General features: G+C 40.4%; 1 long non-coding RNA gene across 2 annotated transcripts in view; it reads left to right on the forward strand.

Moving 5' to 3' along the window:
- The window catches only part of LOC132322335 (uncharacterized), a 50000-nt gene extending 39176 nt beyond the window's left edge, over window positions 1-10824 (forward strand). Inside the window, exons 1-3 of one of the 2 annotated variants that reach the window (XR_009485096.1) lie at window positions 1017-1174; window positions 9638-9777; window positions 9915-10824. This is a non-coding gene — a long non-coding RNA (uncharacterized LOC132322335). Of the gene's footprint in view, window positions 1-1016; window positions 1175-9637; window positions 9778-9914 lie in introns of those variants that run through there. The other variant, XR_009485095.1, reaches the window with a different exon arrangement.
- Window positions 10825-27868: the final 17044 nt, after the last annotated feature.

Below are 27868 nucleotides of genomic sequence, written 5' to 3' on the forward strand. Positions count from 1 at the left end.
AACTTTTCATAGTAGAATGCTGTCTCCTGAGAGATTGCTGTCTAATGAAGTTCTGTATTTTATTCTTCTGGAGAACCACCCACCCAAGAACAAACTAAGTTTGCTCTGTTTTTGACAATGGATGAGATCAGTGCCTGATGGGTATGCTAACACAGACATTAAATAACAGAAATTGCAGATTAGACACTAAAAGCAGCCTGAGGATGTTGTTTAGCATTTTAATGCAATGTAGTTTCCTAGCAATCAAGCCACATTTACCAACAGTCTTCAGATATTGAGCACACTTTTTCTAAAAAAAGCTATTACAAGCTAAGAAGTTCAAACACTCTTTTTTCAGGATATGTATGAAGAATAACAGGTTTGTTTTTGAGATCAAGAGAGCTTGTACCAGGAACTGGTGAACAAGCTAGAGAACAAACTAAGCAACAAGATTAAACTTTGAGGTACCCAGGAATGTCTGATTTTGAAACTTACACATAACTTTTACCTGACACTGCTAGTACTCTAAAAGTGAGCATGATGTTTGAATGAGTGAGTTGAATTTTGGCAGAGGTACATACCATATTTTAAAATAATTCCATATTTGGAAACTACATAAGCCTCTGAATTGTTTTGAACTTTTGGTTTATGAGAGGATATGCAGCGCAGTCCTGGTGTGAGGAAAAGGAGCTGCTCAGCACCCACCAACTACTCCCTTTGGTCAGGGAGGTTTCCTGTGTAGTATCTTAACCTACTCACAGTCAGAGTGGAAGTCCTGCTGGCAGCTTAAACGGAGACAGAGAACAACTCTTTAAGCAGCATGACTTCAGAAGATCTTTCTTATTGCTCTGTGGAATATGGAACTGGAAGTGCTCTTGGTGGTGGTGGTTGGTAGAGACTACCTGAAAGCTATTATTAACATAGGGTGATGAATGGTTGTTCCCCTTCTTTAAGTTAAACTCCTTGAAGCCTATGAATGAAAGATGGGATTTGGTGTTAAATTTTCCTGTGCTAAAAGTCTGCAATCAAATGCTCATTTTACAGTAAGCTGAAGTCCTTTGGTTTCTCCAAGAAGCACAGAAGAATTTCTGACCATACATCAACTCTGACATTCAGAACAGTGATTTTATATTATTTTCCATTCAAAAGTTACCAGTCTGCCCAAGATGATGTGAAGAACCTGCTAGCACACCTGGTGAGTCTGGCTTGGAGGACCAATGCTTGATTTTACAAAAATACAGTTTGTTTTAATAAGATATATTCCTATCTGAGAAGAACATGTTTGCCAGAACACTGATGATTTAAAATATTTGTTTTACATAGTTTCTTTCTGTTTGCTTGGAGCTCCTACTAAATCTAGGTTTTCTGGGTCATTTGAGGCAGGGTGAGGAACTATCACTTTTTCTTTAAGTTATATAGTAGTTGCTAATATAAACTGTCCATCTGGCTCACTCTGGAATTGCAGTAATCATGGCTGAGTTTGCTCCATCATTCCCAAGTGACTAACTTGCATATGAACAAACTAGAGGAACAAGATCATTTGAAGACAAATTCAAAGATGAGGTCGTTAGCTTTCTTATCCCTTGTTAAACATTGGCTTGAAATATCAGTGGAATTGCTTCTTCTTTCATACTTAGTACCCAAAAGGTGCACTGATGTGTATTGTTACACCTGCAACTCACCCAGTTGATTTTCTGCTGAGATTTGCTGTGCAAGAAGAAAGGAGAGAAGGGATTGTAATATAAAGTGCCATGGGAAGAAGAGGCTACTTATGAAAGCTAATATGTACTGTTGATATACTTTGAAGCACAATTTCTGAATTCAAGACAAACAGAAAAGTGAAAAGAACATGAAAGAGGCAAGGCACACCTGTGGCTTGACAGAGGAACTTGCTCTTGTTAGTGTGGACATAAGCATATTTTGCAGGTACTACTGTTATGGCCTTGCGTTGCAGGACTTTATGTCAGGTAAACCAAATTTCTGTAAGATCACCCTCACTTTCCCACTATTCATTAGAGTTGCAGAATTGTATGAAGTCAGACAATTTCTAATCCCTGAGAACAGATATTCCCCCAAAATATTTTAGGCTGTCAAGAACTGGTCTGTCAGATCCTTGAACTGGAAATGCTTCAGTAGTGCTCAACTGTTCAGCCCAAAGGTGTCTGTGAAGGGTAATGCTGCCACTCCACTTCTATCCCAATGTTTTGCCTAATGGCAACTAAGCTATCATATTAAAGCTACATGAATTAATGAATAGTTCCACAGGAAGAATTGCTGCAATACAGCTGTGCTTCCATGCACATTAGATGTGAGATATAATGAAAGAGTTTTGAGAACATATTGTCATATTCAGCCAAGTGGAAAATGCATCTTTTAAATACAGCTGACTGCTTGAAACATAACATAACAGGGAAATAATTTCACTAGTTGCAAATATATATTTTTTGTATCATTGTACCCCCAAAGGCTGATGCTTTTGATGTCAGTTGTTGTTTCCACACCTATCAGAAACACAATTAAAAATAAGTTTTATACACACTATGGATTGTTCAGCATGGTATGTCTCACAGATATACTGATGTAAAGTAGTAGACACAGGGAAAATCCTGTATGTGCCGTGTGATGTCAGTTAGGATGAGCCACTCTATGATGTTCCCTGGCATCAAGGCCAGGTTGACAGACCTCTGTAGCTCCCAGATCATAAAGTCATAGAATCATAGAATGGTGAGGACTGGAAGGGCCATTAAAGCTGCTATGGACAGGGACAGCTCTCACTAGACCAGATTGCTCAGAGTCCCATCCAGCCTGGTCTTAAACACTGCCACAGCTGGGTTGTCCACAACTTCTCCCATAAACCTCTTGCAATGTCTCACCACCCTCACAGAAAAAAATTTCTTCTAATCTAAACCTACCATCTTTCAGTCTGAATCCATTCCCCCCTGTCCTGTCACTACATGCTCTTGTGGAAAGTCCCTTTCCATCTCTCTTGTATAGGCTCCCTTTGGGCTGAAAGGCTACAATTAGGCCTCCCCAAAGCCTTCTCCAGGCTGAACAACCTCCATTCTTTCAACCTGTCCTCATAAGCCTGTCCTCCACTCCTCTGATTATCTTTGTGGCTCTAGATCCTCTTTCTAGCTCTTCTTGTAGATGGGTGACACATTTGCCAACCACCAGTCAACTGGGACCTCTCAGTTTAGCCCGAATTCTGGTGGAAAGTGGTTCAGTGAGTGTTTCCACCAGCTGGAGCAAAAGCTCTTAGCACAGCAGGTGCTCCTCATCCTACAGTGCCCCTTTAACAATTACAGAGAGCAAGTCCAGAAAAATAAATCTTTATTTGCCAGGTATAATTATGCCTTGGATAATTAGAAATGTGACAGCAATTCTTCAGTGTCTAATGAAAAAATATTACTTACTGCAATCCAGAAAGGTAAAGGACATTTCTATTTAATGTCCTTGCAGTAGATAGCCATATACTGCAATGTAACAAATGCTCTCTGCATGAGGAAATCTATGTAAGTATTTTGTGCTCCTAAAACAGGAGGGTGGGGATATCCCTTAGGGATTTTCTTGGTGCATAAAACAACATTATTCTGTAAATTTGGTATTAGCAGTAGCTCAGCAGAGACATGATGCAGAATAATTTGTGTTTCTAAACTAGGGACCTACTTCCCTACAGCTTTTGTAACTCTGTTAGCTGTGTAGAAGGGTGTTACTACATGTCTTACAGCCTGCCAAGGCACTGCTGTGCTACAAGGCAATGCTCTGCTTCAAACACTTTCTTCATCCATCCAAGCAATTGGCTTTATCTTCTAACTCACATTGTCAACTTTGCTCTTGATCATGAGATTCACAGGCCTACAACAGAGCTGGGCACCAGTCTTCTGCAACAGAACTGTACAAGTAGCACAAACAAGACTGGGGGTTTTGCAATGCAAGTCTCACTAAAAGACAAATAATTAGTTCCTTCCTCTTTTTCTTCTTGTGTTTTCTGTTTCTGTTTGTTTGCTTGTGTTTTTGCTTTTGTTTGCTTGAATGGTTGTGGGTGTCTGGGTTTTTGGGGGTTTATTTTTTTTTGTGTTGTTGTTGTTTTTGTTTTTTTACATCTGGGAAGACAAAGGAAGCACATTTCACTTTAGCACATAAATATTCAGGCCCAGTAAAGTATCAATAATCAACAATAATCAGCATCTCTAAGCAGGGTGCAAATACTCATTGAAACATAGCATTGTGTCTGCTGACTTAACAGCAGTAGGAAATGAATAGTTAAAGCTGAAAACACAATTACTCCATGTTATCACAGATTAATTCTGTGGAGGATTCACAGATGCTGTCATATGTGTCTCTTAATGCAGATGGATTTCTCTCTGATTCTGCAGGTAGATGTGTGGCCCCATCTGTGGGGCTGCATTGACTTCAGCAGGTGCAAGAGATTGCAGGTCCCTTAAAGCTAAAAAACAGCACAAGAAAATGGGGTTTTTCTTTGTATGCATGAGAAACATCTGCTCTTTTGTGTGGTAAGATAAAACAGAGAGAATCAGTCTAAAAATCAGAGGACAATGAAGAACTAGGCTTGTAATGAACATTTTCTAGGAATGTTTCTTTTCTTGTATCAGTGAGGGTAGAGGGGAAGGCAAAGGAAAAGCAGGAAGTCTGAAAAGAATGAGATGCATATTATTTTATCTTGATATTTTAGAAAACATAATTTTTCAGATGTTAATACAGATTTCATTGCTTTTAAATTGCTCTTTCATATGATTTATGATTTTTGTGATATGGCTTATAAATAACTGATGAAGTAGTTCAAGGAAAAGCACAACAATTACTTAAAAGGATGCTGTCAAAATGTACATTACCTTTAAGTTGTTTTCCGAGACTTGAATATTTAATGACTTAAATTTCCGTGTTTCTTCCTTGAAAAAAAGATCTATCATTCAGCTAAAGAGTTGATTTTTCTAGAAGCAGAGCACAAACAGTTGTCTCTGTAGTTATGTATTTCGAAGATATATGAAATAACATGCAAAAAGTATGCTTATGATTTTATTAGATACTATAAAACAAAGCCCCTCATGCTTTGTGAACTATTCAAATCAGTTTTTAAGACAGTCTGAGCCTGTCACTTGAATGACACTTCCAGACACTGAAAGTATGTTGGTGCTAAACACAGGTATGGAAAATGGGAAGACATGGAGCATATTTTTGTGGAACTCTGAAGGAAACCAGTTTCTTTTTCTCCATACCATTTTTAATTGATTTTAAAGTTTAGTGCTCCTCATGGCTTTCCTGAGAGGGGGAGGAGGAATCAATGCTGGAATCCTGTTTACTTAAGTGAAAAGTGTATGCCATTCACCACTTTGGAGTGGTGAATGATGAAATTACAGGGTACCATTTTCTTGCTTCCATCCATAAAATATCTTTCCTTCAGCCTTCAGTTAAAAACTTTACTTGGCTTTTCTCCAGTCTCGTTTGCCTTCCTGTTTTTTTCATTGTTTTGGGTGTGTGATACAAAAATCTGCAATCCAACACATGCTCTTTGTATTTATTTGCCGTTACTATTTAGTACACAAGGAAACCTTTCACACCATGATGCAATTTCTTTTCAAACTCTGTTATGTGCCAAAAACTTACATTCTAAAATACCATTATATTTTAAAAGAAATAATTGTAATTATTCTAAAAATACATACAAGCTGCTAAGAGTTTAGGACAGACAACAGCAACAATACTTTCTGCTTAATGAAGCGTTGGCATGAAAGAACTTTCAATGAGTGATGAGATAGGGCAATTCAGTGAAAGGACATGATGTAATATTAACAACTGAATTTTTCTGGATCTGCCTGTTTCCTTGCTCTTGCTGAATTTTATTTGGTACACAACTTCCTCAAACAATATGTGCTGTGAGGTGAGTAGAAAGTGACAGTCTTGATACAGCCATTTAAAGTGAATGGATCTTCTCGCTGTATAAGGCAAAGCTGAAGTGGTAAGATAAGGGAAAATTTGTGCTGTGGAGGCACTGAATCCATATTCTGTCAAAGATAATAAGATAAGGCTAATTGCTTTTGGTAAAAGGTCTAGAAGTTTTCAGAAAGATTTACAGCAAAACATGTTTTCTGGAAGGTATTTTGACAAATTCTTTTATGTGTTAATATGTCTTGTACAATAAAGCAATTAGGAAAGGAAGAAATACAGTAAAATTTATAGAGAAGAAACTTGCAGTTATGAAGTTCCCTGGAAATATTTGGAAGAGAGGGATACACAGGTTCTTAGTGTAGGTCTATAGATGAGTTTGTTTCTCATCATGACTTTTTATGTTGGCAAGACAGCAAATCCTTTATGATGGTTGAGGACAAATCAAGCAATAACCATAGATTTTCCATGTAGCTCTCCCTCTCCAGAAAGTCCTTTCATTGTAAATTTCTCAGCTTTAGGGAATGTATCTTAGTGATCTACTTTTGAGATGTGCTCAACGTGGCTGGTGACTGGAAGGCAACTGAATGTTTTAAGATCTCTTATAAAGATGGCAATCAAACAGTTTTCTTACATGATGTGTCAGTCTCAACAGCAACTTTTCAGGGAGGACATGATCAGTCCAGGGCAAGAAATATCTTAGGATCTTCACTGTCATACTTTATCATCCTGGAATAAAATCTTCAGCTTGGGATGCTTCAGACCAGACTGGGTTGCATTGAAACAATTCAGGCTGTGATCCAAAACTCATTAAGGTCAATGGAGAGGTTTCCAATCACTTTGAACAGCTTTTGAATCAGAGCCTTAAAGATGGTGTTCTGCTGTCAGAAATTACTTAGGCAGACCATGAAACATAAGTGTGTATTTCCCAGAGAAGCTGGAAAACACTAAAACTGGTCCATTCCCTGCAGCTACATTAAGGATTATGCCTGATTGGCAAAGCTTTCCAGAACGTTTAATCTTCAAATTAATTTGATGGTCCTGCTCAGTACAGGGTAAACACAGGAGCAAACTGTTCTGCAATATTTATTCACATTATTGAATGGATTATTGTCAACAGTATTTTTTCTCTTTGTTTACATTTCTGATAAATCATTCTAGTGAACAAGTTTGCTAGCTGGAAGGGATTGCTGATACAGCAAACCTTAAATTGGTTGCAGTTTGCAGTCTATCAGTGGTGAGGTCCATGCATGCTGCAGACAGAGGTGTGGCTGCAGCAGGTGAGGTTATGCACAGGCTGGTTTTGTACTGTCAGCTGTGCTGAGTGGTCTGTTTATCCAGCAAATCACAACACACTGCATAGCCATTGCAGACTGAGCTGTCTCTGTATCCTGGTAAACATAAGGCGGACATTGCTTTCTCTAGTGGAGTGACTGTCTGGTATGGCTCCCAGCTTTGACAGGCAGTGTGTAGGAAAATATTACACTTTTAACACCTACTAGTTGTAGAAAATTTATGTATGGCAGAGAAACTACATGCCAGCAAATTTTTAATGCAGTGCCCAGTAGCAGTAGGAAAATGATGAAGGTAGACTGGATGCCTAATTTGCTAATACTTCACTGAGTCTACATTTCTTTATCAGTGAAGATCCTGTAACCTCCATCTCTTAAGATATATACTTTTTTTTTCGTTGTCATGCAGTGACAATCCAGAGGATTGCACTAGCTGTCTGTTGTGAGCAGAAACAAAGGATGAGTCCGATTCATGATTTGGATTAAGATTTTAGAGGTCTGGGTTCTTTCTTTTTACATTGCTGTACCGACTGATAAATGAGGTAAGGAGAAAAGGCAAACCCTGTGAGGGAGGGTAGTGGTTTTTTGTCTTGGCAAATGACTCAGCTGTGGTAACTCCCTCTGCGGGTGGGGGAAGGCACCAGCACAGTCACATCCATCCTGAGGGGGTCATCTCTGCTAGGGGACTTAATCGCACCAGCAGAATAGGCAGCTGCAATGACTTAGGTCGTCAAGGACTTCCAAATATTCCAAATATGTGACAGAGTCACACCATCCATTGTGAAAGCTCCCCACCCTATGGGTGGTGCTGAGCATTCACACCTGAACCTGTGCATATATAATCTTCGGGTCTGGGGATTTGGGACACCACCACTCAATGGGTCAGGAGGAGGACCAGAAGTTCTACAGGACCACTGCTTTTGACAAGACTGCAACTTTTCACTTCAACAGGATTGCAGACACTGCTTGGTATGATCATCTGACTTTTGTCATTTCTTTTGAACCACAAACATCTATGAATGTTGTGTGCGCTCATCCCATTAAGGGTGGGACTAGGGAAAGAGCTTTTACTCCAGGTAGATAGGCTACATGCTCCATGGAAACTTTTTGAGACTTGCAGGCTGAAATTCTTTATGTTCTGAAAGAAGCTGCTCTAGAAGGCCGGTCAGACAAGTAGGAGAAAATAGTGGGTTTATTGCACCATCTTTCCATTTTTAAACATCACCCACTGTGAAGGATGTGATTATACTTGATCCTCATGGATAGGAAGATATGTCAGCAAACAGGATTCAGCTGAAGGTATTAACTCTCTTACAAGTAGGTGTCCAGGATGGCTCATCCTGCATGCTCATCCTACACAATTCCAAGTGGTATGCAAATGTTATGTAGGTATATGTTAATATTTAGTAGACAAGACAAGTCTTCAAGACAAGGCAGAATACTTACAAAAACTGTAAATCAGACAAGTTTGAAGATTGCTTCCCCAAGCAGTAGCAGGATGTAGTAAGATCCTGGTCCATGGCATACCTGGTAACCTGGCTTTCCCCTTGTGATATTGTTGGCCACGATTACCTGATGCAATTTTAAGTGTATTCTATAACATCACCTTTCCATTTAGAGCAAAGTGAGGGAGGATACTATGACTGAAAGTGCAGACAGCAACTTCTAAAATTATTCAGTGAATGTTTAACTATCTTGGGAATGAGGGGAAAAGAGAGAGATCGCTTAAATGAAGTGAAGCAAACCTCCAGGCCTGAAGTCAGGTATTGTGTATCACATATTAGGTATTGAGCAACTTTTGTATCAAACATGTGCAGAAAAGATACTAAAACCATAGAAACATACCACTGGAGCCCTGAGAAGGTTTCATTTTTCTCTTTCCTCCTTTCTTTTTTTTTACCATTTCCTGTTAGCTGTTGCAAGCTCTTCTGAACATGTCACTGGAGAATTGAGGAAAAAATGGGAAATTTTCATTTAGCCATAGGCAGGAATTGTACACAGTTGTTTTTCTTTTCTTAGCAAACACTGGGATGCTTCCCTCTTTTTAAATTACCTAGCATAGCTGAATACATTTATGTTCTGCTGATGTCAATATATCTGCATTATATATTTTATGCTCATATAAACTTTCTTCATCCCTGTTACACAAACACACCCAAAACACTGCTAACACCAGAAACAACAGAGTACCACTGCTTGTCCGGATGAAATAATCATCAGGAATGTCTTACATCTTTAGGACTTTACATCTGCTTTATTTCCTCTTGTAAAATTCTTGCAAAATTTGAAAGGAATAGAAAGAAATATTCTAATCATCACACTTCCAAAAAAGCCCCCTGATATCTGTAATTTCCAAATATTTATGATGCATTGTGCTTTTTGTTCTGTGAGTTGTTTACAACTTTAATGTAAACAACTAATGATGTTGAATTTATTCTTCCCTGAAAAAAACTTTTTTCTAGATGTGATGGCCTGGTAGTTCAGTGAAAGGACAAATGCATCTTACTCTGAAATCTGAAGTTCTAGAAAGTGCCCCTGTGTCAGAGGAGGTCAGCATGTTCCCAGAAGATGCTCGTGGCAAAGAAATGTCTCCTGCAATAAGGTGCCTGTCTGAATGCTGCAGATAGTATTTCATAAATGGGCTGGGTGGTAGTTAAGGGAATGTGACCTCTGCAAAAAATTTTTTTAAATAATTTATGGCAGTCCCATTTGATACTGAGCCCTTTCCTCATGTTGCAGGCTGAAAACCAGGCTCTCACAGCAGCAGATCCCCTCCCTCTTCTCAGCACCTCTCTGCAGTCCCAGCTGTAAGGAGTGCCTTGGTCACCAGCCCCCCGTGAAGAGCAACCCCTCTGCCAGGACTCCGTTCTCAGAAATCTGGGACAGCTCTGCCATTTTCTTCAGATTTCTTTCTGCAATTGTTGCTTTGGATTTGCTACTGACATGCTGCTCCCTGTAGCTTTGGTTTTTCTTGCTACGTTCAGCTTCCCACTGGTGGCTGTGGTCCCATCTCCCACCCAAGGGAGGCTCAGGCAGCCCCATACCACCCCCACACTGCTGTGGACCAGGACAGACCACCCACAGTTTTCAGAAGAGTTAATGAGGCCCTCTGTTCATGGTTACAACTCCACACAGCTTCCCAGCTCAGATTTTCCAGGACACTGAGTTTAGCCCTGCTTCAAAGCAAAGCCAGAAGCAAAGCTGAAGATGGCTGGGATCCTTGCAGAGCTGGATCTGCTGTAAAGGAGAGAAGCAGAATTTTGAGAGGGTCTCTAACTTTTATATTAATGGAAGGATATGGGTCCTAAACTTGTGGGAAGCAACCAGCTGTTGTACGGAAGAAAAGCTTTGAAAAACTTGACTTCATGAAGAAGAGTAAATTTAATCTGACTTTCCAGGAGATTTCATTTTGGCCTTGTCTACCCTGTGAGGCTTTAAGGGTATATCCACGTTGATAAAAGCTGTCTCCAGAAGAGAAGAGCAGCTTTCTCGCACTCCTTTTCTCACCCCATCTGTGTTGTAGTGTTGTAACACTGAGCAAAAGCAGGTAAAAACAAACACTCCTCCCCTTCTCCCCATCCCTAGATCAGCAAAAATGGAAAAACCTCAGTTATTAAACTGCACACAATGCTTTACCATTATACAAACACTAACATCTCTCTGTTTTTCTTTCTGAGTGAAGAGGGATAGACTCCTCAGGTAATCCAGCAGATGATATTTTATGTGTGTAGCTGGGCTCTGTGGGATCACAGTTGAGGGAGAGAGAGAGAATTCTTTGCTTTCATCACTTCTCTGGCATGTTAAACCAACCTTGTCTGGGATTAATTTGAGCCCTGGCTCTGTCTGTCTCTTGTATTAACATCCCCAGCAGACCAAAAAACACTTTAATATAAAAAAGGTCCAGGCTAGTAGTTCTGAAGGCTTTCATTGGAACAATTTTCACCAAATAGTGATGGAGCTTGGAGAGGGCTTCTGACTTTGCAAGAGACATCAGCCTGTGCCAACAACCTGCTGGTTGTTGAAGAACCCATGCATTATCCCCAGAGCTGCCTGCAAATCAGCAACACTGATTCCTGTGTGTGACTGGAAATACACTGCACTCTGCAGTGACTACAAGACATAGAATAAAACAGCTTGGTCTTCTAGCTGCTGTCAGTTGCCTGCTGATTAGGTGTATTTTTAAATACCAACCTTTAGCTGCAACTCCTTTACAAGAGAAAGATGGCAAAATTGTCCTTCTTTCCTGTTATTCCCAAATATGTGCTAGTAGAGAGATTATTATGCTTACAGCAGGCTCTTAAACTCTTTAAAGACACTTTTTTTTTCAAAGCTAGTGAATAGCATTGAATACCAACCATTATACATAAAATTTATTTTCACCAGTGAATTTGTGGACCTGGCAATCCATCCCACCACAAGGTTTTTCTGTGCTTTGATTATCTCTGTAGTCTTGCTTGGGTCTGAGTGCAAAGGTGACAGTGCCTCTGACTTTGACAGTGGCTGAATAGTACCAACTATCCGTGGAAAAAAAAAAGCTTTTGTGAATTTGGTTCCACCTTTTCCATTCTGAACTACCATGTCTGTGGATCTACAGGGACTTTGAGACTGAGAGGAAAAAAAAGATTTTAGGGATTAAGCTTTAAAATAGAAGAGATAAACTAAATGAGGCCTGTCTTCAGGTTATTTCTGCTGTTGAACTACTGTAAGTAAGTGCTGGTGACACATTCATCTACAACAACCTGAAATACTTCTGGATAGAAAGCCTATCACTGGTGCTGTTGTAGGGTGGCAGGCAGGACTAAACCAGATCCCAGCCTCTGGCTTGTACCACAGCTTCAGTGCATACTGGCTGGGAGAAGGGGAAAGCCCGTCGCTGACAAGATGTAATCCAAGTTAAGCATACAGAGTCAGTGACCTGAGATAGTGGCACCCAGAAATGTGGCTGACATTGGAAGTTTCCTCATTACACCCAGCATATTAATTGCCAAAATGCACTAACTCCAAAGACACATCTGAAGGAGGAGATGAAAATGTGCTAAAAAGCAATGACATTAGGATGAAGAGTGCTGGCATGGTCGGGAGAACTCCTTCCTGTCCCCTCATTCTGCAAGGCCACAAAAATTAATGTGATTTTTTAAAGTCTTCTGCTATGCAGAAGATTTTTCTAAAGAAACTCAATTGCAATGTCTGTTAATCCGCATCCTAGATGGACAGAGAAATAAAGTAGTGCAGTGGGATGAATTACACATGTTTTGTAGCTGTATGTTTTCTATCTCACCTGACCAGCTGCAAAGCCATGTGATATCAGGGCTTGTGGCAAGGAGCCAGGCAGATGTGCACTTATTTCAGGCCTTTCAAAGGACTGGATATTAGCTTAGCAAAAGGCCAAGTAATGGAGAGTTAAGAGCCTTGCAACAATCATTTGTCCCCTTCAGCAAAGCAATGCAGTGAATCACAGGTGAGAAAGGTGCCTTCACTTTACATGTTATTGAAAAACCTGGAGCAGCTACTTACAGATGAGAAGGTCTGGGTGTGTGGCTTAGAAATGTCTATGCAAAGAAGGGACAAGAAGCAGCAGTACAAATATGACAGGCAAATGATTTGGGGATTTTCTGCATTTGCTTTCAGGGTGCAGTTACACAGGTACTGAAGGTGTACTGTAAGCAGAACTCATTCATTTGGTGTCTTGTGTAGATGCATGTTTAAGAGCTGGTTTTACAGTCATTCAAAAGTCTTCATTGTATAGGTCATAAAATAATTTACATCTATCATCTAGATACCTCCTATTGCATGTCCTCTGGGAGATGCTGAAATGGCAGACGTCAGGATCCTGAGAGAGAGTAGCAGAGCAAAGCACAGAATCACAGCCTTGGACTTCTGAAGCGCAGAATATAACCTCTTTGGAAATCTGCTTGGAAAAATCCCATGGGAGACAGCCATGGAGAGAGGAGGAGTCCGGGAGAGCTCCTGGGCTCCAAGCTCAACAATGGTCCCTGCCAAGAAGCAGAACCAGAGAGGGCAGGAGGCTGTGTGGTTGAGCAAGGAGCTCCTAATTTGACAGAGACATACAAAGGAGGTGTCCAGGAGGTGGAAGGAGGGACAGATGGCCCAGGAGAACTACAGAAATTCTTTGTGACTGTGGAAGGAGGGGTTCAGGAAAGCCAAAGCTCAGCTGGGGTTGAATATGGCAGAGAATATGAAGGTAAAAAAAAAGATTTCTAAAAAGGGTCATCAGAAGTAAAGGGCATCCTATACCAAATGTGGATCTGTGAGTATATGGGTCAGGGATTTGATTGCAAAGAACACAGAAAAGGCAAAGTTTCTGTGTGATTTCTCTGCCTCACCCTTCAGGACTCCACTCCCTGAGACAAAGGCGAAATCCAAGGCAATGAAGAGTCACCCCTGATGGAAGACAGTCAAGTTCGGAAATATTAAAACCAGTCTTACACAAATAATGGAGTTGCCAAGGCTGTGGCTTCAATCCTTGTGTGGGCTGCTCACATAAGATTTGGCCTTGATGATTCTTGTAGGTTCCTTCCAACTCAGAATATTCTGTGACTCTGTGAAATCCATGAGTTCTGATGGGAGGCACCGGGTGCTGAGAGAGTTGCCTGATGTTGTTGTCTGTGGATTCTCCACCAGTGAAGGAAGGCAAAGTTCTTCTGGACACAACTCTCAGCAGCCGGCTTGAGCTGACTCTTCTGTGAACAGGGAGGCTGGACTAGATGTCCTCTGTAATTTTGCCCTCCAGCCTCTCATTTTCTCCTCACTGCTTCATTTTTGTGTGGGGGTGGAACTTCTGGGTGCACTTCTGTGTGTCCCTCAGCACATGGGTTACATGAGCTGGCTGCTCAGACACTGCCTCCCACACCTGCTGCCATAGCCAATGCCCAGCTGTTTGGGGTGAGAGGAGAGGGGAATGCATGTTTCTTTCCATAGAAGTCCTTGGCTTTGTTTCTATAGTCCATCCTTTCCATAGGCCTCGGCTACTGTAAAGCCAGCAGTGACAGGGTTAACCAAGACTGTGAAAGCAGGTTTTTCAGAACACAGACTGGCTTTCAGCTTGAAAGCATACTGTAGCTTTGAGGAGAGTTTTTCATTATTGGACAGGATCCAGCATCTCACCATCTATGTTACAGTTTGCTCAAAGGCAGGGAGATCATGAAGAAATAGAAGCCACATCTGTGTCAGCTACATTTATCCCATCTGCTTTTTATTTTATCAACTTGGAAAGTAAATCCTAGTCATCACACAAGCTTGTTTTATATGGATTAGTGCAAATAGTTTGGCACTGACAAAACATACATATAAAAGTTTTTCCTTCTTGACAACACATTTAAAAATTAATTTCCAGTGGATTTAATTACAGTTAAAAGCTTTCACCATTTATTTCAGGACATTATTCAGTGCCTACAACCCTCATTCAGGTAGTTCTGTGTCTCTCTTGGCCATCATTTTTGCAACAGGTTATTAAAGAATATTTCCACACCGTGGTTTGAAATACAGCATGGGTGTGGATGTCCCTGATTTATCTTTGCTCAGGTCAGTGTTGCTCTCAGGTAAAGGTAGGATACTGGAGTGGATCTGGGGAGTGAGAAGGGATAGCAAACAGGAGATGCAAGGGGACAGAAAATACAGATCCATAACACATATTCTCCTGTACCTCAGAGCTGCACCAGGCATCACAGCAACCACAGCATGCAATACTGTTTATAAAGCAACCAGGCGCTTCTCTCTGATCTTGTTATGTTGTTAGGCTAAGCACACATAACCTCAATTGCCTGGAAAGGAGAAACCTTTCATTTCTGATTTAGTTCTGTGGGCACTGGCCATTTGTTCCCATGCCAACATGGGTTAATTGATTTCTTCTCTCTTTTTTTTTTTTTTGTTCAGATCACCTCACTTCTTGTGTATTTCTCCTGAGAAGTCAAAACCTTCTAAGAAAACAAATGTTTTATTATATTAAACAATTTGAAGTAATTTATGTTGCCTCTTCCTAATAATTTTCCCAGTCTTACACCTTTTTCAGTTCAGAATCTTTCTTTGCACATTATGCTGAGGAAATGTTGCCAATGCCTTGTATAATGACATTAATATGCTCTTATCTCTACTGGAATGGATTAATGCGTCAAACAGAGGGTGTTTGATCTTCCCAGGTACAGAGGAGCTGCATCTTTGTCACCAATGCACAGTATGTTCAGTTCCTACTTGCTGGGTTCTACGTGGAGTACATCTGAAAGCTCTTTTAAAAGCATTCTAGTATTGCTGTCCCCATTTTACAAAGGCAGTTCAGATGATGAAATAACTTGCCCAAGGCCACACAGCAGACTGATAGACAAAATAAAGTGAAGACTGTGGGTATCTTGAACAACAAATCCTTTGTCCTCTAAGCTACAGACTGCAAAAACAGCTCAGGCCTTTTTAATCTAAGGTTTAGACAAAATAAAATTAAATATTGCAATTAAGGAGGATGGAAGACCTTTTGATAAACCAGAAAGTGACCCCCTTATGAAATTCTGTTGACATTTTATCCACAACACTTCAAAAAAACCCCAGGAAACATGCCAGAGCACATCATTGCTTTGTACTCATGACAGTTTTCATCTGTGGAGTACAGGCTATCCTTGCCAGGTCAGAAATAATTTCCAGCTTTCAAGGAGACAAATAGCTGTATTACAGACTCAAGTAATATTGCATAGCCCTGATTCCACAAGACTTAGATTTTTTTTTTTTTTTTTTTTTTTACTTTATTCACTGTGATTAGTAGCAGTTGCTTACATGGCTCTTCATTAAATACTCAAATGCATGCTTGGAAGATTTTAGTCAAAAAGTCATTGGGAACAGTAGAAGCATCTGAATCTGGGACCTTTATCCCAACCCACTGTCTCCCACTAGGTTTCTTAAAATGTTGCCATGGTCACTTTTCTTGGAGACAAAGAGAAAGCCTCTAGGGAAGTAGGTACTGCTTACTTTTTATTGCTTGAAGCAAGGTCTGAAAGAATAACCTTCACTGAGTTTAGATCTTATTACAAGTTTCTAAACATGTTATCCTGATTAAAGAAACACAGAACAGTTGAGGCTGGGAGGTATTGGTGAAGATTGCCTGTCCCAGCCCCTGCTTGAAGTAGATCAGCCACGGTAGCTTACTGAGAGGTGTGCCAAGTAATGCTGAATATCTCCAAGGCTGCAGACTCCACAACCACTCTGGGCAACCTGTTCCAGTGTTTGACCACACTCATGGAAAAAACCCTCAAAGGGTTTTCTCATGTTTCAGTGAAGTTTAATGTACTTTAATTTTTGTCATTTTCCTCTTGTTCCTTCAAGGGATGTGATCAAGAGGCTTTTAGCACCATTTATCTTTATTCTCTACCCACCATCCCAGTTTTAACATGGATGTTAGGAGGTGGAGAGCTGGACACCTTGCTGAAGTGCAAAAGGATACTATTCACTTATCTTTCTATGTTCATCAAGAAAGTCACCCCTTTGTAGAAAGCCATCAGATTGATCAGACTTGATTTCTCCTCCACAAACCTATTCCAACTACTCTCAGTCACCTCATTTTCTGTGAATGGTTTCTAGGATTGCTTGCTCTGTCACATCATGGACAAAGAGTAGGTCCCCTCTTTTAAAATTACTTCTAACCTGCTTGATGTACACAGAAGGTGATCGTACATCGCTCTAGACTGGTCTTAAAACCAGGAATACTGAGGGTATAAAGAAAGAAAGGAGCAGGGCTTTGAGAACATCAGGCTTCTCCACATCTTTTTTTCACCAAGGCTTCCTGCCACATTTTCTCTGGTTTTTGTTTTGCTGCTGATGTCTTTGTGAAAACCTTCCATGTTGGTGTTCACATGTGCTTCCGTATTCAACGCCAGCTGAGCTTTGGCTTTCCTGAACCCCTCCTTCCACAGTCACAAAGAATTTCAGTAGTTCTCCTGGGCCATCTGTCCCTCCTTCCACCTCCTGGACACCTCCTTTGTATGTCTCTGTCAAATTAGGACATCCTTGCTCAACCACACAGCCTCCTGCCCTCTCTGGTTCTGCTTCTTGGCAGGGACCATTGTTGAGCTTGGAGCCCAGGAGCTCTCCTGGACTCCTCCTCTCTCCATGGCTGTCTCCCATTGGATTTTTCCAAGCAGATCTCTGAAGGGGTTATATTCTGCGCTTCAGAAGTCCAAGGCTGTGATTCTGTGCTTTGCTCTGCTACTCTCTCTCAGGATCCTGACATCTGCCATCTCACGGTCACTGCAATCAAGGATGCCACCAAACCTCATATTCCCAACAAGTTCCTTCTGGTTTGTAAGTACCTGGTCCAGCCGAGCATCTTTTTTCTTGGCTCCTCAATCCCCTGTGTCATGAAGCTGTTGTTCATAATTTTATTGGAAATGTCTTGAATATCAGTTCTATAAGTAACAAAAAATAAGTAAACCATACTTCTTTTTGGAGATAATATCATGTAGCTTCATAGATGTAGGTTTTTTCCTAACTGAAAAAATGCTGGCCTCAACCTGAAACACTCATCTGTAGTGTTTGCTTAATGCACAAATCAGGAGTATATAGACTTGGATACAGGACCGAGGATTACAGTGACTTATTCCTCAAATGAAATTGGCACAGATATCAGGTTTTCCACCTCATCAAGCAATGGAATGACAGTTCAGATTGTCAGCAAGTTCTCTATTTTAGGAGCAAGGCACATATTCTGCTAGACTATGACTTACAGAAAAACAGAAACATAGTTTTGAATTTCTGAAAGATTTCTGCTGCACAGATTTGTGAATATGTACTAAATTACATTGACTTTAAACTTATATTTTTATCATATTAATTTGCCATCTCATTATACTACTGTAATTTGCTGTTTGCAGTAGGTATATTTGCTTTTTATGCTAGAGGCTTTGCTGTGAGGAAGACTTTTATAGTATATCCATGAAGGTGTTATTATGCAGTGACAGTCTCTAAAACAGAACTCATTTTTGCTCTACTCACTACTTAATATTTAACTTGCGGTAGTAGTTTAAGAGATTTGCTTGGGTTTGGTTTGTGACTTTTTGAGAGAGGCGGGAGGAATGTTGTGGCTGTTTTGTATACAAGCCAAAATGGAGGAATGATTTTTCTGCCAATATGTATTTAATAATTTGAATTTATCTGGAAGAGGAGATGAGGCCTTTTTATTTCAGTGAATGCACAATCAGCATTGATAGGGCATTACCTATTGCCCTTTTACCATATTCACCTCTGCGTTCTTGACTGACTGTAAGTTTCCCTAGGTCTCTTCCAAATCCCTGGCTGGAGAAGGAAATGGAGAAAGGAACATGACTGCAGAAAAGGGGAGACACCAGCGACATGGACTTAGAGAGTGGTCTTAATGCTGTAAAATAGATTCATCCCTTGGACACTAGGAGCAGTTGCTTGGGGAACAGTCCTTGCTAGGGTGATGTTCCTACAAAAAATCTTTCATCTTACTGGCTGAAATGTCCTGAATGGGAGCTGCATGGGACAATGCAGTTTTTTTACTACTAAGACTTCAAGTCACTTGGTTTTCATTTTACCAATTTTCCAGTCTTCTTGCTCCTTTGGCATATTACAAGTTTCTGCTAAAAGTACAATGAATACTCCACTTGTTTTTGCAGAGAAGGTGTCACTTGCTGAGTTTAAAGAACTATATAAATTTAGTTTAAAGAACTATATAAATACAAGTGCTTTTGTAGTTCTACACATGTGCAACAAGAGTCCAAAATCTAAGCCCTTTTCCAAGCAAGTTATTTATTATAGAAAAATTAATCACACTTTCCATTTTCTTAGACACAGTTTTGTCCATTTTAGTAAAACTTAGAGCAAAGCCCATGTATTGATAAACCAATTCAACTTGTGATTCAACTTGTGAAATAGCTTGACATCTTAAAATATGTTAGCAAAAAAACTTTATTAGTAAATGATTGGTTAATAGGGTAAAAATCTAGAATTAGTATCTTGACTTGTGTATGTTGTCTGTCTAGACTTCAGTAAAGCATTTGATACCATCTCCCACGGGATCCTCCTAGAAGAACCACTTTGATGGGTAAAAAACCAGGATGGCCGGGCCCAGAGAGCGGTGGTGAATGGAACTAAAGTTGGTGGCCAGTTACCAATGGTGCTCCCCAGGGCACTTTTTGTCATGTTTAACATCTTTAACAATTATCTGGGTGCTGCAACTGAGTGTCCCCTCAGTCAGTTTGCAGATGACACTGTGCTAGGTGGGAGTGCTGATCTGCTGGAGGGCAGGAAGGCTCTGCAGAGGGATCTGGACAGGCTGGATCATGGGCCAAGGCCAGTGCTGTGAGGTCCAACAAGGTCCAGTGCTGGGTCCTGCCCTTGGGTCACAGCAACCCCAGGCAGTGCCACAGGCTGGGGCAGAGTGGCTGCAAAGCTGCCCACAGGAAAAGGGCCTGGGGGTGCTGGTGACAGCAGCTGAACATGAGCCAGCAGTGCCCAGGTGGCCAAGAAGGCCAATGGCATCCTGGCCTGTACCAGCAATGTTGTGGCCAGCAGGAGCAGGGCAGGGATTGTCCTCCTGTACATGGCATTGGGGAGGCCACACCTCAAATCCTGTGCTCAGTTCTGGGCCCCTCACTTTAAAACAGACACTGAATTCCTGGAACACATCCAGAGTATGGCAACATAGCTTGTGAAAGCTTTAAAACATGTCATGGAGGAACCTCTGAGGGAGTTGTTTTTCTTTAGCCTATACAGAAAAGGAGGCTCAGGGTGGACCTCATTGCTCTCTACAACTGCCTGAAAAGGAGGCTGCAGTGAGGTAAGGGTTGATCTCTTCTGCTGTGCTTGCACTGAGAGGATGAGAAGAAATTACCTGAAGCTGATATAGGGGAAATTCTGATATTAGAATTTTTTTTTTTCACTTTTAGGGTGGTCAAGGATTGCAATAAGTTGCCCACAGAGGCGGTAGAGTAACCATCCCTGCAGGTATTTGACAGCCATCTGGATCTGGTGATGTGATTTAGGGGTGACAGGGGTAGTACTGGGTGTATGACTAGATGATCTTGAAGGTCTCTTCCAGCCTTGATGATTTTGTGATTTAAATAATATTTTAGTGTTTTCATGCAGAAGAAAGTAAGTGGAAGGCAGTGAGTAAAGAACAGATGGAATGTAAGGATGACTTGTATATGAAGTCTTTACTATTCAAGGCTGGTAAGAAAATAAAGCAAAATGACACTATTCCTGGAACAACTTATGATGTCAGGAAATGGCTTGTTACCTGCATTAAGTAGTTGCCTGCTGCAGTGTTGAGGCTGTCAGCTATAGGAAACACTTCAGAAGTTGGTTTTACACATAAGGTCTCATGAGAATATAATTCAGCCACCACCATGCTAAAGTGTGTCTCTTCTTTCCCTATTTGTTGCGTTTTCATCCCACTCTTGATATGCATTACAGAATTTGTGTGGAGATAGGAAATGCATAGAAATACAAGCATACAGCCATTTTCTTCAGGACTTCTGGAAATTGAAGCTATGTACAAGCTACAATGTGTAGAGATGAGAAACAGATATTTCTTGTCACTGGCTAGGTTCTGTCTGTGTAAAGGCTAAAATCTGTGCCGTCTTTCTCTGCACAACAGAGATATCCCATGATAAAGCTCTTAACAGTGCCTCATCACTTGGTTTCACAGATCCACAGATTTATCAGTGGTGTCAGAGCTGAGGATAAAGTGCATTTCATAGATGCTGTTAACACATTATTCAAGTTCAAGATTCATCCAGGCTTAGCCTTCTCCTCTGACATACTAAATTCTATAGCCAAGAATGCAACTGAAAACAGCCAGGCAGCTGCAGTCACTAACCTAAATACTTCCCCATGTTCTGACAGAAGCTCTGTCCTCCATCTCTCCTAACTGGTACCATCCATATAGCAATGAGGCTCACTGCCATGGAGCATGACAGAGTGTTCAGTAAAATACCTTCCACCTCTTTTTCTGAGAGATGGGTAACTTCAATGCCTCAATGTAGGTATCCCCATCTACTGACATTTAGTATGACCTTAGTGCTGAACAACTTTCAGCAAGAGGAGTTTAAAGGTCAGGGAAAGCAGCAGGCATGGATGAAAACATGCTTACATCTTGTAAAACAAGAAGCACACAACTAGCCCTGCTGTGAGTATGGACAGGTGTGCCAGTTTCTAGAAGAAATTTCTAGACAGAGTTGAAGTTTATTAGCTGCCATTTTAAAAAAGCCTTTTAAAAACTGCTTTTAAAAGGACAGTTCTCATAAAAACTTCTGCTCTGGAGAAGCATCTTATTTTTCTATAAAAGTCAAACAGAAATATTTAATGAGTTTTAGTACTTATGTGCCTTGCATCCAATTTTTACAGCAGGCAGCACTGTATATGAACTGATAGGCATCTAACAGATCCATCTGATCCCAGGTCAAGTCCATTTGATCCCAGATAACATTAGTTTTTGGAAATTGAAGTTGGACTTGATGGAGTTGGTCTCAGTATGGACTTGAGGATCCTTATGGGTCTCTTTCAACTTGAGATGTTCTATGACTCTAAAATACAAACAAAGGGAAGGAAATTTCATTGCAGAACAGCTTCATTCATTAAATGAAGCACAGCACAGAGATGGTTTCTGGTGTTGTTTTTCTTGGTTTGTACTTTAAACAGCTCTGCACTTGTTTCTAGATAACTTCTGATCCAAGCCTTTGGAAAATATTTTCCTAGAACATGGAATTTCTTCTTGGAATACATTGGATCTGGAAGTCAGCACACAAGAATTTGCATTTTGGCTTTGTATTCTTCCAATTAATTTCAAACCAGATGACTAAGTGGAAGTGGAAGGGAAGTTTCATAATTCTTAGCTTGAACTTAACATGAATGTATGGGATGCTTGAAGCTGTTCAGGTCAGTTTTGCAAAATCAGGTTTTTCCACCAAGGATACATCAGCTTGGACAGACGACCTTATATTTTGTCTTAACCAAAGTACTTTTGTGAATTATGTTTTATGAAATGTGATCAAATGCAGATGCTTTCTGGATTAAAAGTTTCCAACACAATTCTCTGACCACATTGCACATCTTGTGCTGTCCTCCATGAGTGTAGAGGGTCTCTGCACTTTTTGCCAAGGTCAGCTGGGGGGGTTGTGAAAGACAGTTTAGATGGAGCTTTTCTGCTGGTTATTCTTTAATTATAACCTCCAACATGTCAGTATTTCAGAGAAGAAAAGTACAGTTATTCTGTCTTGAAAAAGAGAGAGTCATAGAGACTGAAGTAATGTTTCAGGGGTTTTTCCATCAATAGATAATATGAAACCCAAAAAATGTAGGTATATCATATGGAGCCCTAGTACTGAAAGCGTTCTTCATCCCAAGTAATCATCCTACTTCAATCATTTGTCATTCATATCTGTGCTCCCAATGAAGGAAGAGATCCCTCAATCATTTTTGTTCTAGTCTTTTCAGATGTAGCAACAAAAAGTTGATGAAATATTTTCAAAATAAAAGTTAGAGTACGTTAAGATATTTCTGAAACCTTGCTTGTCTGATCACAAGCACATACTGCATAGCTGCATATTACCAAACCATGTTAGCAACTTACCCAGATTTTAACAAAGCTTGTGCAGACTTGGTCTTGTCACTCATTATTCCTCCAATTTTCAACATCTTAGAGTCCAATTAGTCTTCTGGGTTTGCTGTATTCCATATAGCCCAGATAGAGCAGCACCCATAAAGTTTCAGGCTGGGCATCCACACCAAACTGGAACAGGCTGATCTTTCCCTGCTTTTTCTATTGGGCTCTAAGCACTTCAGGAAAAAAAGTACTGGTTTAATTTAGGTGTGACTCAACTATTAGAGGCAGAGCAGCAGTTACGCTTTATCGTTATTAAATACACCTGTGAGGCAAACATTGAAGAGAAATGGTGGTGCTTTTGCTACCAAAGTGCTGTTGCAATTACATTTGCACTTCTCTCTTCACCATCAGTCTGTGCACTGTCACTATAGGCTGTGCAAAATTTTTGCAACGGATCCCTTTGCTCTCCTCCACATTCGGAAGCTTTCCAGGCCTAGCCAAATCCACATTTGACCTGCCTGGTGCTTCAACAAGAAAGTTGGACCTTACCTTAGAAGGCACCCAAGTGCCTTCCAGACATTTCTGACGTAGAAGAAAACTGTCAGAACACAACATCTATGGATGGAGATTTTCTGATTGCTAGTTACTGCTTCTCAGCACAGACAGCACTGACTTTTTAGGTTTGTATTGCATGCATTATGAAAAGGTTGCTTGGTCTGGCTTTGTGCCATAAATCTTTTTCACTTGAGCAGAACTAGCAGATAGCTGCAGTATGTTGGAGTTTTGTTTGAGTACTTTCTGCCTCCAAACATGAGGAAAGTTTAATGTTCATTGTGATCATGAGGACATGGACAAAAAATATATATGCTATTCAGGAAGAACCTGAGCACATCACTGTAACAGGAATTGCATTAAGATGACAAATAACTAAAGTAAAACATTCTGTATTATCTGTTCACTGAAGGTTGTTTACAGCTCAGTACTACACAGAAGTGCCAAATTACTGGCAAGAGTAAAAACCCAAACCAAACCATCTCTGCAGAACTAGGTAAGTTCTGCAAAATATGTTCAGACAATCTCTAAAAAGTAAAGGCTCAGCATACAGAGAAAAAAGAACTCTGTGATAATTATGTAATGTTAGGAAGTAAAGAATGCCTTTTAGACTAGCACTAGGGCAAATATCATGCAGGGTAGGTCTCCAAATTAGTTTGCCTTGCCTTACACATTGTAAAACCAGGACTCAGAAGAAGTGAGATAAGTTCTATCAACTTCATTTTGAGAGAAAAATCATCAACAGTAGGAAAAGAAAGGAGGTTTTCTTTAGAGCAACAAATATACAATAAGAAATTGTGGAGAGAAAGCTACACGTTCATTCTTAGTCAGCCTTTATTTGAAGTCCATAAGGCAAAATTTTTGTTGCTTAGCAGTAGCGTGTCACCTTGGTAAAGACAGAAGATAGTATTCAATATTCTATTCCCTGTAGCCTTACTTTAGAGTGGCCACACACTTTATTTGCTTGATAGACACCTTGTGGCTGATACAGCTAAGCAATGAAATGTTTCCCAGATGTCTTAGTGATGTCCCTGTGTCACCAAAGCCTATATGCTGCAACTACCCATAAAGTTATCAGGACCAGATTAATTGTAAATTATTGTTTAACATGTCCCAGAATATTTTCCTTTCCTATTAGATATTCAAGTTTCTTCAGAATTTTTTGTATATTAACCTTTCCAGAGGTAGTGACAAAGTTACTATACATTCAGTCTATTTTATCAATAGCTTGCAGAGTGAGTGGATGATTGCAATTTTGTCACAAACTCGTGAAAGTCTTTGTTCTTTTCTCCATCTTTGCTATCTCACTACCTGCAATTGGATAGAACTGGACAGCTACAGAAGACCTCTCACGTGAATAAATCTAGGCCAAATTTTTCAATATAACAATCCCTGAAATAATGTAGGTAATTTAGTAAGAGGATTATCTACTCCAGCAACCTTCTTTCAGCTTTTTGCAGAAATCAGGGATCCTGGGGTTTTTTCCTAGCCTTCCAAACTACTTTTAAATATGACAAAAACTTGCCAAGTTATTTATAATAGTTCAAGGACACTTAAGCCCTGTGAAATTTAATATTAATTCATAATTATACTTTGGATCTTTCCAGTTTTGTCCCACAGAAAAGTTCAGTCTTGAAATTTTGGATAAAGTTGCACTGATATTCACACTAAAGTTTGTATCGATTCTTTTTCTGCTCTATGAAAAAACCAGAGTATAAGGCATTAGACTAGCATGGGAAAACACGTCATTTAATGAAATTCTTAGGAAAAAAAGCAGCAAGTCCACCTTTAAAAACTATTTTGGGGTTCTTAGCACTGATGGTCACACATGTCTATCAGTATGAGTCTGAGTCCCATTTTTAGGATGCCTTTAACTCTCTGGGAAGAATTTATAGCCTCTAAACATGATCATAGACATTGGTCTTGTTACTGAAAGACAGTCTCCTCAGGAGGCATTCAGAAGGTCTGAGTAAATGCTTGGAGTGGTAGATCATGGAATGAGTCAAACAACATGCACAGAAACTGCTGTACAAGTGGTGCAATTTGCACCTGATGAATTCAGTGAGGATTTTATGAGTTGAAGTATCCGAGTGGTAGCAGAAAACATGTTTCTATGCCATGTCTAGGAAGCATCAGATCCATGGCTTTAAAAGTCATTAAAACATACTTCCTCCAAGTAATATTGAGAGGCAAATCCACAGAAAACAGGAAGGTCACCCAAAGGGCTTGGGAGACCTTTTTCATGATAGTTCCTTCTCCAAAGCTCTGTGGCTGTTTGTGCGGATCTTGACAGGTTCAGCCCCTACAGCAGCTTCTGTTGTGTACTGACCTTTTAACTGTGCTTCTCTGTATTCTTTGATACCCCCACTAGCTCAGTGAACAAAAGGAAGATCTCAGATGTAGATTTATGTGAAATGCTGGTGCTTATTTCATTGGCAAAGGTATTGTTTTCCATGGACTCAGTGCTTTCTGCCAGAAAAATAATGAACATGATGTGCAGGTCCTCTCTATGTATGGACTCTAAATATTTGACTGGTGGCATGCATGCGATTTATGTTGCATGTTACTCTCTGCTAAAGATGGAGCCATTCCCTTATTGCCATAGTTTTCAGCTCCATAGTTTAGTCACTGTGCTACAACTTCATTAACTTCAGTTAGCACCCATGTCTTCTACCAGTTCCCATATAACATGGTAATCTGTGCATCCCTTTAAGTCAGATGTACAGTGTAAGCCCTTCATCATTCACTCAATAATTAGAGTCATAGATAGAGAACTCTGCTATTTTATCATTATTTTTGGTAATTGCAGGGAAAAGTGGGAAACCTGACCATGACCACTGAGTCCCTTCTCTGAGAAGGACAAATTGTTTTCAGTGTTAATGGTCATCATTCAAAGAAACAATCTACTCCTCTACACAGGTTAGTAGCTGAAGGAAAGAGCATACTAAAATAGCATCAGAAGAAGAGCAGTTCCATCTCGTTTGATTTTACCAGATTTGTGGTGGCTCCACACTGGAGGCATAGTTTTATTGCTCTGAATGTTTTGCATTGTATTTCCAGACAGAGGTTCATTAAGTGAAAATAGAAGTTCAGCATCTGCTGCCTGTGTACATCAACATGTATATTAAAGTATTTGAGCAGGGATACTTAGCAGGGATTTATAACCTACTAACAAGTAACCACTTGAATTAAGACAAAGAATTAACCTTACCATGGGTGCAAAGGGAAGAGGGAACATGAGATGACTCATGGAAAGGATAAGGGATGCAAAGTTCTTGATTCACTGGTTTGCATACTGTGTCATAGAGAAAGTCTGCTGCCAAGTTTTGAGAACAGCCATTCAAACAATCTCCCAGAGTGTTCCCTTGTTAATGCTCTAAGAATTTAGTTTAAGTCAAAGCTCTCAGACCCAAGTAGGTAACCATGGAGGTCTAGACAGTAGAAAGGAAGGACTGCATTGCGCAGCCATAGGACTGGGATGCAATTCTGTTGAATCCCCTTCCCTGATCTCACCCAGATGCACTGGAAGCCTCCAGCAGAGCAGATGAGATTAGACTGCAGTTCAAATAGGTGCCTAGTTTAGCTCTTCACTGATTACTGTTCTGTGTATGGTCTTAAATAATCAGTAAGAAAAGAATAAGGCAAGGAGTAAACAGAGATTTGGTTCCAGCAGAAGCCTAGAAGATAAGGATATTGATGTTTCTGTCTCAAACATTGATAGACCTTGGAGCCAGCCGAGAATTGTTGGTAATAACAAACAGCAAGGAAGAACAGTATGTGGCTGGAGAAGGGCCCATGCGGAGGTAGGGCAGCACATTTCTGGAACAAACATCCTTGTTATGGCTCCTCCAGATAAGCACAGGTACAGGTACAACTCAAGTGCAGGAATGAGACAGAGAAATGGGAAAGGGAGGGAATCAAGAATTTCAAAAAGGTCTAAAAGAATGAACTGTGCATGATGACTAATTTGCATAGAAAGCAAGAAACTTAGCTCCAGGGTAAGGAAAACTGTCTATGAAAAGGTGCCTCCAACAAGCCTAGGTGATGCCCCCAGGAGCCTGGACAGGCCATCAGCTGGATCAATGCTGGAGCCACCAGGGCTGCTGAATCCTTCCTGCCTGCCTTCCTTCCTTCCTTCCTTCCCTCTCTCCCCCCCTCACTGGCCTGTGCTTATATAGGTCAGAAACTAACATACCAATTTCCATGCCCAATATGTAATTTACTAATGAAATTTGCAGGCTTTTGTGGACCCTCTGATTTTTGCTCTCCTCCTTCTCCTTAAGGGTGGGATGCCACAGTCAGCTGCCTTAAAGAAGGGAACGTAGATCAGCACATAGTCACAAATATCACACCTTTGAAGGTCACCTGCAAAGTGCTGTCTCCTAAAATGCTGCCCCCCAGTCAGGCTGTGGGTCCTGCCTCTGAAGCTTTTTTCAGAGGTTTTACACAAAGGCATCAAATACAAAAGTTTAGGAAAGAACAAGATGGATTTCTATTCATCAATGTGGAGTCATGGAGCAATAGTTAAAATGCATATGACCTAAAAAACAGCTTGCAACCTTTGTACTTGTCAATAGTT

This window comes from Haemorhous mexicanus, chromosome Z, assembly GCF_027477595.1.
Source record: "Haemorhous mexicanus isolate bHaeMex1 chromosome Z, bHaeMex1.pri, whole genome shotgun sequence".
Taxonomy (NCBI): domain Eukaryota; kingdom Metazoa; phylum Chordata; class Aves; order Passeriformes; family Fringillidae; genus Haemorhous; species Haemorhous mexicanus.